The sequence below is a fragment of the Oncorhynchus mykiss genome, chromosome 12 (assembly GCF_013265735.2).
Source record: "Oncorhynchus mykiss isolate Arlee chromosome 12, USDA_OmykA_1.1, whole genome shotgun sequence".
Classification (NCBI taxonomy): Eukaryota; Metazoa; Chordata; class Actinopteri; order Salmoniformes; family Salmonidae; genus Oncorhynchus; species Oncorhynchus mykiss.
Window position 1 is genome coordinate 93,608,740 of NC_048576.1, and position 14,565 is coordinate 93,623,304.

The following is a 14,565-nucleotide window of genomic DNA, read 5'->3' on the forward strand; positions in this document are numbered from 1 at the left end:
GGAATTAAGAATATATAAATATATGGACAAGCAACACCGTGCACCTGGCCACCTTGGCTAGCGTACACTGCGCCCAGCCCGCCACAGGAGTCGCTGGTGCGCGATGAGACAAGGACACCCCTACCGACCAAGCCCTCCCTAACCCGGGCGACGCTAAGCCAATTGTGCGTCGCCCCACGGACCTCCCGGTCGCGGCCGGTTACGACAGAGCCTGGGCGCGAAACCAGGGACTCTGATGGCACAGCTGGCGCTGCAGGAGTGTTCCATTTATTAAAGTGGCCAATGATTTCAAGTCTGTGTATGTAGGCTGCAGCCTCTGTGCTAGTGGTGACTGTTTAACAGTCTGATGGCCTTGAGATAGAAGCTGTTTCTCTGTCCCTGCTTTGATGCACCTGTACTGACCTCACCTTCTAGATGATAGCGGTGTGAACAGGCAGTGGCTCGGTTGTTTTCCTTTGATCTTTTTGGCCTTCCTGTGACATCGGGTGGTGTAGGTGTCGTGGAGGGCAGGTAGTTTGCCCCCGGTGATGCGTTGTGCAGACCTCACCACCCTCTGGAGAGCCCTGCGGTTGTGCGTGGTGCAGTTGCCGTACTAGGCGGTGATACACCCCGACAGGATGCTCTCAATTGTGCATCTATAAAAGTTTGAGGGTTTTAGGTGACAGGCCAAATTTCTGCATTGTGCAACCTTGGAGTCCTCTAGATATTGAACAAAACACATGATATTCTCCTACAGTTCTGAAGGTGACTTGAGGAAACCTGGCATAAATACAGTAGGACTACAATAATGTACCAGCTGGTACTTTTTCCTCACAGCATGTATAGAAAGTGGAAGAGTTATAAATCTTCTACCTTTGTTCTGAGACGACATGTTGATGTCACCTACTGTGGAGTTGATCTGAGGCAATTACAATGCTTCCACCCTGCGCTGTGATGGTAGACTGGGGATTGTAGGTTGGTCTGTGCAGGGGAGAGAGAGAGAGAGAGAGAGAGAGATAACCCTGTGCAGGGGAGAGAGAGAGAGAGAGGGAGATAACCCTGTGCAGGGGAGAGAGATAACCCTGTGCAGGGGAGAGAGATAACCCTGTGCAGGGGAGAGAGATAACCCTGTGCAGGGGAGAGAGATAACCCTGTGCAGGGGCGAGAGAGAGGGAGAGAGATAACCCTGTGCAGGAGAGAGGGAGAGAGAGGGAGATAACCCTGTGCAGGGGAGAGAGAGAGGGAGAGAGATAACCCTGTGCAGGGGAGAGAGCGAGGGAGAGAGAGAGGGAGATAACCCTGCAGAGGGGAGAGACGGAGAGAGAGAGGGAGATAACCCTGTGCAGGGGAGAGAGAGAGGGAGATAACCCTGTGCAGGGGAGAGAGAGGGAGATAACCCTGTGCAGGAGGGAGAGAGAGGGAGATAACCCTGTGCAGGAGAGAGAGAGAGGGAGATAACCCTGTGCTGGGGAGAGAGAGAGGGAGATAACCCTGTGCAGGAGAGAGAGAGAGGGAGATAACCCTGTGCAGGAGAGAGAGAGAGGGAGATAACCCTGTGCAGGGGAGAGAGAGAGAGAGAGAGGGAGATAACCCTGTGCAGGGGAGAGAGAGAGGGAGATAACCCTGTGCAGGAGAGAGAGAGAGAGAGAGGGAGATAACCCTGTGCAGGGGAGAGAGAGAGGGAGGGAGAGAGAGAGGGAGATAACCCTGTGTCCTTACCCTGGTACTACAACACAAAACTCTGACCTAAAATACTTAATCAAAGTCATTGTCACTTTAACTATACCTACATGTACATATTACCTCATTTAGCCCGACTAACCGGTGCCTGTATATAGTCTCGTTATTGTTATTTTCACTGTCTTTTTGATGTTGTTTTTATTTCTTTACTTATCTATTGTTCACTTAGTACCTATTTTTACTTCAAAATTGCACTGTTGGTTAGGGCCTGTAAGTAAACATTTCACTGTGAGGTCTACCTGTTGTATTTGGAGCACGTGACAAATAAACTTTGATTTGTTCCCCAGTAGGCCATCATTGTAAATAAGAATTTGTTCTTAATTGACATGCCTAGTTAAATAAAGGTTACATTTAAAAAATTATGTCAGGCTTCCTTCCTGTTGCGGATCTTGTGCAGACAACCATTTCCCTTTGTTGCTCCTCGACCTTTCCACTTCACAATAACAGCACTTACACTACAGCTCTTTCATGCCGTTCCTAGGAGGGGTGCGTCACTTGAGTGGGTTGAGTCACTGATGTGATCTTCCCGTCACTTGAGTGGGTTGAGGCACCCCTTGGGTTGTGCCGTGGCGGAGATCTTTGTGGGCTATACTCGGCCTTGTCTCAGGATGGTAAGTTGGTGGTGTGGGGGTTGTGCTTTGGCAAAGTGGGTGGGGTTATATCCTTCCTGTTTGGCCCTGTCCGGGGGTATCATCGGATGTGGCCACAGTGTCTCCTGACCCCTCCTGTCTCAGCCTCCAGTATTTATGCTGCAGTAGTTTGTGTCGATGGGCTAGGGTCAGTTTGTTATATCTGGAGGACTGCTCCTGTCCTATCCGGTGTCCTGTGTGAATTTAAGTATGCTCTCTCTAATTCTCTCTTTCTCTCTCTCGGAGGACCTGAGCCCTAGGACCATGCCTCAGGACTACCTGGCATGATGACTCCTTGTTGTCCCCAGTCCACCTGGCTGTGCTGCTGCTCCAGTTTCAACTGTTCTGCCTGTGATTATTATTATTTGACCATGCTGGTCATTTATGAACATTTGAACATCTTGGCCATGTTCTGTTATAATCTCCACCCGGCACAGCCAGAAGAGGACTGGCCACCCCACATAGCCTGGTTCCTCTCTAGGTTTCTTCCTAGGTTTTGGCCTTTCTAGGGAGTTTTTCCTAGCCACCGTGCTTCTACACCTGCATTGCTTGCTGTTTGGGGTTTTAGGCTGGGTTTCTGTACAGCACTTTGACATATCAGCTGATGTACGAAGGGCTATATAAATAAATTTGATTTGACCGGGGCAGCTCGAGCAGGGCAGAAATTTGAAGAACTGACTTGTTGGAAAAGTGGTATCCTATGACGGTGCCACTTTGAAAGTCACTGAGCTGTTCAGTAAGGCCATTCAACTGGCAATGTTTGTCTATGAAAATTGCATGGCTGTGTGCTCGATTTTAAACACCTGTCAGTAACGGATGTGGCTGAAATAGGAGGGTGTTGGGGTGGGGCTGAAATAAGTTACCGGTGTGATTCTCTCGCTTCCTCTTTTCTTTCTACAGTACATGCACTGCGCTTGACTCAGTATCACTAAGCATTTTACATTTTAGTCATTTAGTAGACGCTCTTATTTAGAGTGACTTACAGTAAGTGAGTGCATTCATTTTTTGTAGGGATGAGCGAGGTAAGTTGTCACACGGTTAAGTTGTTCATACCTCCAACACTAGAATAGCTACTTTGTGTGACTACATGTTCTATGGTCAACTTCCTGTTCACATTTGGTCAGTCACTAATCTGAGGTGAGCACAAGTTTCTTATTTTTCTCCTTCAAAGTAAAATATTGGCACTTTACATTATGAAAAAAATACTTTTAGATATGAATGTTCAAAATTACAATTTTGCACTGAGTAGAGGAGACAGTAATGTGTCTTTTGATACTTCAGCTGCAGTCTTAACTTTGAGATTTAGAAAACATTAGCACACATGTCAGTTTGGGACAAGTTGTCTCGATGACCTTGGGGCAAGTCTTCACATGTGACAACTTGCCCCAGTAAACAGACACATAGAACATGGTGACATTGTGACATCAGCTCTGGTAATAGTATACAGACACATAGAACATGGTGGCATTGTGATATCAGCTCTGGTAATAGTATACAGACACATAGAACATGGTGACATTGTGACATCAGCTCTGGTAATAGTATACAGACACATAGAACATGGTGACATTGTGACATCAGCTCTGGTAATAGTATACAGACACATAGAACATGGTGACATTGTGACATCAGCTCTGGTAATAGTATACAGACACATAGAACATGGTGACATTGTGACATCAGCTCTGGTAATAGTATACAGACACATAGAACATGGTGACATTGTGACATCAGCTCTGGTAATAGTATACAGACACATAGAACATGGTGACATTAGCTCTGGTAATAGTATACAGACACATAGAACATGGTGACATTGTGACATCAGCTCTGGTAATAGTATACAGACACATAGAACATGGTGACATTGTGACATCAGCTCTGGTAATAGTATACAGACACATAGAACATGGTGACATTGTGACATCAGCTCTGGTAATAGTATACAGACACATAGAACATGGTGACATTAGCTCTGGTAATAGTATACAGACACATAGAACATGGTGACATTGTGACATCAGCTCTGGTAATAGTATACAGACACATAGAACATGGTGACATTGTGACATCAGCTCTGGTAATAGTATACAGACACATAGAACATGGTGACATTAGCTCTGGTAATAGTATACAGACACATAGAACATGGTGACATTAGCTCTGGTAATAGTATACAGACACATAGAACATGGTGACATCAGCTCTGGTAATAGTATACAGACACATAGAACATGGTGACATTAGCTCTGGTAATAGTATACAGACACATAGAACATGGTGACATTAGCTCTGGTAATAGTATACAGACACATAGAACATGGTGACATTAGCTCTGGTAATAGTATACAGACACATAGAACATGGTGACATCAGCTCTGGTAATAGTATACAGACACATAGAACATGGTGACATCAGCTCTGGTAATAGTATACAGACACATAGAACATGGTGACATTAGCTCTGGTAATAGTATACAGACACATAGAACATGGTGACATTGTGACATCAGCTCTGGTAATAGTATACAGACACATAGAACATGGTGACATTGTGACATCAGCTCTGGTAATAGAATACAGACACATAGAACATGGTGACATTGTGACATCAGCTCTGGTAATAGTATACAGACACATAGAACATGGTGACATTGTGACATCAGCTCTGGTAATAGTATACAGACACATAGAACATGGTGACATTGTGACATCAGCTCTGGTAATAGTATACAGACACATAGAACATGGTGACATTGTGACATTAGCTCTGGTAATAGTATACAGACACATAGAACATGGTGACATTGTGACATTAGCTCTGGTAATAGTATACAGACACATAGAACATGGTGACATTGTGACATCAGCTCTGGTAATAGTATACAGACACATAGAACATGGTGACATTGTGACATCAGCTCTGGTAATAGTATACAGACACATAGAACATGGTGACATTGTGACATCAGCTCTGGTAATAGTATACAGACACATAGAACATGGTGACATTGTGACATCAGCTCTGGTAATAGTATACAGACACATAGAACATGGTGACATTGTGACATCAGCTCTGGTAATAGTATACAGACACATAGAACATGGTGACATTGTGACATCAGCTCTGGTAATAGTATACAGACACATAGAACATGGTGACATTGTGACATCAGCTCTGGTAATAGTATTACATGTTACTGTAAATGGATTATTATATATACGTATAGTTTAGAGCAGCAGACATATCCCTGAACTACACAAGACAGGCTCTGGTATGTGTGTAGCAACACACTACATGCCTACTGTATGAAACAGTATATCCACAGACATGCACACTACTTCATACAGTGTCATGAGTTGCATTGTGGCAACAAGGATAGTAGACAGGGAGGTGGGTGTAGTAAGCCTGTAATGAATATGTCATGAGGAAATGTATTTTGGAAGGAAGGAAAGATGGTTAGAAATGATCAAATAAAAACAGAATGGCAGCACACCACCTGGCATAATGTTAAAGACAGTGAGGCTGCATAACACATCAATTAGGAGTACAGCCAAGGATTTTGACATACATTACTGTAATCTGACTCGGTATTGTCATAAGTTTACCAGAGAAGGAGTTGAAAGTCAGACAGCCATGCCAACAACAGTGGTTGGCTAATCAAAGCCACGGCAGGTTTTTTCACCTGATTTGGAGATGCAGCTTGTTCAGTATGTTACTAGGTCAGCTGACATTTATTTTGGGCCGCAAATCCCTCTGGGTGGATGAAAGATGTGCACTTTGTTGACTTCCTGGAACATTTCGTCGAGAATATGAAGTGCTCAAAGGAGAAGCCCTGTTTCCTCCTTTCGGACAAAACCACAAGTCTCATCTGTCCACTGATGTACTCAATTATGCCAAAGAAAATAGCAATTATGCTGTCGTTCCCACCCCATTGCTCTCATCGGCTTCAACCATTAGACAGGTCTGTCTACGGGCCGCTGAAGAGGCACATCAACACTGCGTGTGATGCCTGGATGAGGGGCAATTCCGGGAAGACAATGTAAATGTATGACTCCTGGGATTGTGGCAATCGCCTATCCTCTGGCTGCAACCCCCTTGAACATTCGGGCTGGCTTTAGGGTGGCTGGGGTACAACCTTACAACAGTGATGTATTTCTGGAAACCGAGTTTGCGCCATCCTATGTTAAAGATCGCCCCATTCAGAACCCAGCCCTGCCAAGCCCCAGCAACATTCCATCCCTTTTATTTGATTTATTTAACCAGGTAGGCCAGTTGAGAACACCTTTATTTAACCAGGTAGGCTAGTTGAGAACACCTTTATTTAACCAGGTAGGCTAGTTGAGAACACCTTTATTTAACCAGGTAGGCCAGTTGAGAACACCTTTATTTAACCAGGTAGGCCAGTTGAGAACACCTTTATTTAACCAGGTAGGCCAGTTGAGAACAAGTTCTCATTTACAACTGCGATCTGGCCAAGATAAAGCAAAGCAGTGAGACAAACAACAAAGTTACACATAGAATAAACAGTCAATAACCCAATAGAAAATCTGTGTGTGCAAATGGCCCTGCCAGGCCCCAGCACCATTCCAGCCCTGCCTAGCACGAGCTCAGACACAGACCTACCCAGTTCATATGATAGCACCAGCTCACCCTTGCCCAGCTGATGTAACAGTATACTTTAGACCGTCCCCTCGCCCATACCCGGGCGCGAACCAGACCCTCTGCACACATCAACAACAGTCACCCCTTGAAGCATCGTTACCCATCGCTCCACAAAAGCCGCGGCCCTTGCAGAGTAAGGGGAACCACTTCTTCAAGCTCTCAGAGCAAGTGACGTCACCGATTGAAACTCTATTTAGCGTGCACCACCGCTAACTAAGCTAGCAGTTTCACATCCGTTACACTGACAGCAGACTACCAGCTCCAGAGGACATCCGGCCATATCCAAAAGCTGGCCCCCGAAAACCAGCTTGCAAAGGAAGAAAACTGAGCAAAACAGCAATTCTAACTGACATACCAATGAAGCAGACACTAGAAATGGAAAAGAATAAGGCACAATATAGCAAAAGGCTGTTTCAGAAGAAAAGGAAGCAAGGAGGAGAGTCAAAATCTGGAACTGCAAAGAACAAGAAGACAGCTAAAAAAAAAAATTGTAGAAGAGTCATCATCAGATGAAGAAGAGTGCTTCTGCCTCATCTGTGTGGAGCCATTTTAAAACGGCCTTCCAAAGGAGATTTGGGTGAAGTGTGTGAGATGCAACAACTGGGCCAATGCTTGCACCTCAGGCCAGGCAGTGTATGTGTGCCAGAACTGTGACTCTGAAGATGAGTCTGATCGGGATGTATGTCGTATAGGCTGTTACAAAACCGTGCATTCCTGTGTTTAAACATCACGTCTGTTTTGTTAACTTGCTTTAAATGTTTTAAGTCTTATCTGCAGCATTACATGCCATTCCGATTCCAACATTTACCGTGGATCTATGTGCACGGCAGAGAACGTTCGATTTAAAAGTTAAGTAAAGTGGTCGTGCCACTTAATTAATGTGTGCTCTGCCAGCATTATTGTTTTTGAGTGAAAGGCATGATTGTTTGTTTTTTTGAGTCCTTTAATGAAGTTGAAATTAAAATAAATATTCACAATGAATTAGTTCTTATTTGTTGATAATCCAAAGTGACAATGTACCCGCTGATGAGGAAAAATAAATAGTGCACACTCTATTTAACGGTCGAAAACTCCGTACTGAAATAAGATATGAAGATGTAATGAATACAAAATATGTTCCCAAGACTTCCGTCTTTCATTTGGTATGACATTTATACCATTGTGATGTATTATGCATGTATTATGCATGTATTATGCAATTGTGATAACATACCTCGCTTTTTTGTACTGACCAGTACAAAAAATAATAAAGTAGGGTAGAGCGAGGTATGTCGGTGTGAATCGAACCCATAACCTTGGCGTTATAAGCACCAAGCGCCAACTGAGCCACACGGGACTAGCATCTCTGGGAGCGTATCAATCATTCGTTGACACAATACTGTGTATATTAAACCACGTGTGGGGTCATTTCCACAAACAGTCTGAGATTGATCCATATGAACCTTTGCTTGACAGAGTGCCTAAATGTATGAACTGCCATGACCACATGTAGTCACATTACCAAGTGGTGGAATAAGCAGAGTGCAAACATTATAAACATTATCCCGTGTGGCTCAGTTGGCGCTTGGTGCTTATAACGCCAAGGTTATGGGTTCGATTCACACCGACATACCTCGCTTTCCTGATTGACCATGTTTTGTTGTTGCTACCATGCCGTGTTGTCGTGTGTTGCTGCCTTGTTATGTTGTCTTAGGTCTCTCTTTATGTTGTGTTTTGTCTCTCTTGTTGAACGGCACATTGAGAAGTGGCGGAGCGTCGCCCTGTGTGTTTTGTTGGTATTTATATTGTATTTGTTATTTGTAATCCCAGTCCCCACAGGCAGCCACAGGTGGCGTCATTGTGAATAAGAATGTGTTCTTAACTGACTTTCCTAGTTAAATTAAGGTTATAAAAATAAATAGTGTGGGTATGCGGTAACGGTAAAACGTCAGCCGATTACAATTAATACTTGTCCAAACAACTACAGGCTATTACATCATGAAATAACATTGCGGCTGAGATGCAGTAATGTTATTTAATGGTGTAATTTGTCGTTGTTTGGACATGTATTAATTGTGATCGCGACTTGACTGGAAACCGGGTGGTAAACGCTCCAAATTGCGTTGGGGTTTGAGGAAAACACTTAACATTTTGTCAAGGCGGAGATGAGTGGCTCAGACGATCACTGACAAGGCGGAGATAAGTGGCGGAGACCGAGGCACGGGTGGTCAACAGTGGACGCATCAATTCAGGCTACAAGTGTAAACCTAATGAAAATCGCAGAATGTCATTGCAGTACACGTAGGTGTTTTGTAACAGATGTATCTTTCAATTCATCAAATTGCGGTGCACTGTTGAGATTTTGATGCCGATATTATTTTGTGAGTGGGCAAATGTGTGCCGGTAGTCTACAGGAGCGTCTTGTTTGACAATCTGATCGTGACTGGTTGTGTTTATGCCACATTAAAATGCATAGGCGGCGTGGCCATAAGGTTAAGCTTTTCCTGAAGTAAATTTAATTAAATTGTCAAAATGATATAGCCTAATTAGCTAAATTTAAAAAATGTAAAGTTACAACTACACCAGAAAGCATGATTTGGCCACAGAAGATCATTAGCTTTTCTTTCTTTCTTTAGCTGTGGATGATTTTAAATCGCAAAGCCTACGGTCGGGAATTTGGCGGCGGGCGCTGCAAATGACACAGATTATGATTGTTGAGTTTTGACATCAGTGAAAAGCAGAGACCCAGCCAGACATATCCCTATGCCAATATTTAAAAATACAATCACGGAGAAACTGTTTAGAAAACAAATGTCTTGCTGTAGCAATGACCAGCACCTGGCTTCAGGGTCTTTAGCCCGGAATTATTTTGGGTCAGCCCGAATCTTCTGCGCTGCTGTAATGGTGAAAAACAAATTGTAGTCGAATTTTTTTAATTTACCCTTTATTTAACTAGTCAAGTCAGTTAAGAACAAATTGTTATTTACAATGACTGCCTACACCGGCCAAACCCGGACGACACTGGGCCAATTGTGCGCCGCCCTATGGGACTCCCAATCACCGCAGGTTGTGATGCAGCCTCAAGCATTGAGATGCTCCGGAGCCCAACTGTTGTCACCTGAATGCGCCATTTAGTTCATAGAGCGGTGGTTACTTGAAACTCGCGAAGTCTTCCGACTCTTATAATCAGGGTGTAGTGTTGCGGGTGCACAGCAAGGCGACGCTCCGACACTTCTCAATGGTGCTGTTCACAAAATCACTTCATGATTAAGTAGTAATCTACATAACAAACCGAATATAACAGCATGATAATGTCAGGCTACTGTTATACCAAAAACACCATGTCATTTCTTATGACAATTTAGGATGATTGTGCTGAAATGTGGCTGTGTTTATCTCCATGGGATTAGAGGGATTAGTTAGGCCGGTTAGCCACCCGTGTTTACATTTTATTTAACCAGGCAAGTCAGTTAAGAACAAATTCTTATTTTCAATGACGGCCTAGGAACACCATTCAATAAGATCGAAATACATATTACTGTAAAACTAATTGGAATCAAATGGTTGACTGCATGTAGCATGGACGTTTCACCTGTAAAACGTGAAGAATTATCATTCGGGATTGACAGTGATGATGACCTAATTTATAATAAAGTAGGCCTAATTTGGTGTTTTAGGATTAAAAAAATAGAACATGTTCCTTTAGCCACTAACAGTATGTGTAGGCAATTGTGCAATTTGGAGATGCGTTGTATTTAGCCTACATTCTAACATTATTTTATCCAAAAGTCTTCATGTTGGTATCAACTTTCATTCAGAAATGATGGCTTAATAATAATTACAAAACAATGGTGCTCCGGCAGGCTACCTGCAACCTAAACAAACAGCACTACACCACTGTTTATAATAAATGTAAAGCAGTTACCATGTGGTCAACTGATAATTCCAGCACCGTTTTGATTGGGAAGCGTCATTGCGCTGCTTTGAGAATCAAATCAATGTCAGATTTTTGTTTTCACTGAATCTCCGTTTGGATATTTGGTTACAATTAGACTGGGAAATGTTATCTAAATCGAGGTGAGTTCTCATGACCGTTCGTCTAGCAACTGAAAGCAACGCAGATCTTCTCCACACACACACATTAGTCCTATAGCCTACCTGATGAGCTTCCCTGATGTTTTTTCTGAAATGTTCATTACTTTTCTGATGCATTTCAGTCACTTAACCTACGCATGCGAACACATTAGCACACGTCTCCCATTTTGGGCTCCCGAGTGGCGCAGCGGTCTAAGGCACTTCGTCTTAGTGCAAGAGGCGTCAGTATCACATCCAGCGGTGATTGGGAATCCCATAAGACGGCGCAAAATTGGCACAGCGTTTTTGAATGTGTACATAACAATAACATAACCAACAACCAATGTGTGGTAAGTGTGTTAGTGAGGATGATTTAAAAAATGGGTTCAACTGGCATGACGTCATCATGGTGGGCGTGGTATCCCGTGTAATGACGTGTTTGTAGAGGCATAATGGTTCATGTAAAATTAAAGCGGTCTAAGGCACTATCTCAAGAGGCGTCACTATAGTACCTGGTTCGAATCCAGGCTGTATCACATCAGGCCGTGATTGGGAGTCCCACAGGGCAGCGCACATTTGGCCCAGCGTCTTTGAATGTGTACAACAACCAATGCCTGTGTGTTAGTGAGGATGATAAAAAAAAATGTGTTTAATTTGTATGACGTCATCATGGTGGGCGTGTCACCCCGTGTGTGTATAATGGAATGTAAAATGACGTTGGGTTCTCAGGTAAATAATGTTAAGATTATAAAAAACGAAGAAATTATATTCATAACATTTTGTAACGGGATGTTATTGTCAATCAAAGTTACTGTAAATACATTTCTTAATGCTCAACTGTTTTTGAATATTGGCATTTTGAGAGTGTCGCAGTATGTCAACGCCTACTGTCAAACTGGGAATCTCCTCTAGGCCATTTTAGTGCTAAAAAAAAAATATTTCGGGGGATTATGAAATACATGTTTGCTTAACAGAAATACATATTATAAACAGGATCAAATGTTTAATTGAATTTTCCTCAAATCTGCTACAGCAGAATTTTACTTAGAAAGATATTACCTCACCAGCATAAAAAAAAACCTGGCTATATTCATAACCATATGATGTATGATGACTAAAACGTTCATTTTGCTGTATTTTACAATAAAACAGTTATTGCAATTGTTGAGGGGTAAGGTCTTTCTGGTTTCATTCTATAAAATGTCCATTAGTGTTTGTAGTCTTGAGCTGATAGGCCTAGATGAAGTTCCCTGTATTTTAATTATATGCTGTAATTACATACAGACTATCATATCATTATAATTAATTATTATTATTATAATAACACATAATATTTATAATACATAATAATGATAATCACAATAACAATACATGATCATTCTTAATGTTCCACAAAAATAAATAAAGAATGTTTTAATACATTTCATTTGTATTAATAATAGAAGTTTATCATTCAAATATTGAAATTACTCATATACTCATGTATCCTTCTTTACAATACATAATTAACTGTCCCGCTTTTCCAACCAAGGTGTCCCAATTTGCCCTTATCGACTTAAAAAAATGTAGTCTTCGCACAATTTGTGTTTGAAGAAGTAATTCAACCGGTGTTTAATATTTATATATTTATTTAAAAAATTGTTTAGTGTAGTAGAGATTTTAAGCTATTTAGAATACTATCATGTTGGGGGTTAAGACAATGGGATGATTCTGTTAGGTGTTCCGGAAAACGAATTCTCAGAAAGTGTCCCACTTTACCAATACTCACCCTAATTATATAATTTGGCAAATGTATTTCAATTTCTCTGCATCACTTCCAGCACCCCTTTCTGCTGCGCTATGTTCTCTTCCATGCGCTGTGCTCTCCCCAAAGCCTAATAAATGAATCAACAATTCTTATTAATTACATCCCTTGTGGTCAAGTAACAACAACATTTAAAATAATCTATCAGAATGTAGCCTAGCCTACAATTACGAGAATCAATTCAGTAAGTCTTTGAAGCCGATATTGGTTTCAGCTATATAGTTATTGAAACGATTACCTTTTGAAACAATAAAACAATATGTCAAATGACTTGAAGCCTATTTTTTCTGTAACATTTATTTAACTAGGCAAGTCAGTTAATAACAAATTCTTCTATAAAACGAAAGGTTGCAAGATCGAATCCCCGAGCTGACAAGGTAAAAATCTGTCGTTCTGCCCCTGAACAAGGCACTGTTCCTAGGCCGCCATTGAACATAATAATTTGTTCTTAACTGACTTGCCTAGTTAAATAAAGGTCAAATAAAAAAACAATGACAATGTGCTGGAATTAACAATTGACCACATGGCAATTGCTGTGCATTTATTACAACCAGTTACTGTTATTTTTTTAGGTAGCCTACCGGAGCACCATTGTTTTAAAATTAGTATTAACACATAATTTCTGAATTAAAGTTGATACCAGCATGAAGACTTTTGTATGAAATAATGTTAGAATGTAGGCTAAATACAACGCATCATCCAAATTACACGATTGCTTACACATACTGTAAGTGGCTAAAGGAACATGTTCTATTTTTTTAATCCTAAAACACCAAATTAGGCCTACTTTATTATAAATTAGGTCATCATCACTGTCAATCCCGAATGATAATTCTTCACGTTTTACAGGTGAAACGTCCATGCTGCATGCAGTCAACTATTTGATCCCAATTAGTTTTATGGGAATATGTATTTCGATCGTCTTGAATGATGTAAATAAGAGTGACTAACCGGCCTAACTAATCACACTGAGCACATGGAGTTAAACAGCCACCGCATGAGAAATACAATCCAACATTTCAGCACAATCATCCTAAATTGTCATAAGAAATGACATGGTGTTTTTGGTACAACAGTAGCCTGACATTATCATGCTATTGTATTCGGATTGTTATGTTGAATCCTAATGAATCATTAAGTGATCTTGCGAGACATGGCACAATTCTGAGAAGTTTGGAGCGTCGCTCTGCTGTGCACCCGCAGCACCACAATCCTAATTATAACATTCGGGAAGACTTCGGGAGTTTCATGTAACTACAGCTCTATGAACTAAGAGGCGCATTCCGGCGGCACATTTTTTTGTATAACCATTGCAGCAACGTTAAAGATTCCGGACTGACTCAAAAGCCAGGTCCTGCTGATGTCCATTGTACAGAAATATACATTTGTTGTCCAAACAGCGTCTTCGCGATTGTATTTTTAAATATAGCGATATGCCTGGCTGGGTCTCAGTCGCAACTCAACAATAATACATTTTTCATTTGCAGCGCGCTTCCCAAATTGCTGGCCCTGCCGGCTCGGCTGTAAGAGTAAAACAATCCACAGCTTTTTAAAGAAGCTAATGATCCTCTGTGGCCAAATCATGCTTTCTGGTGTAGTAGCTTATTTTGAATGATTTCAAATATTTATGTATAGACAGGAGTTAGCTAATTAGGCTATCATTTTGGCAATTTAATTCAATTTACTTTAGGAAA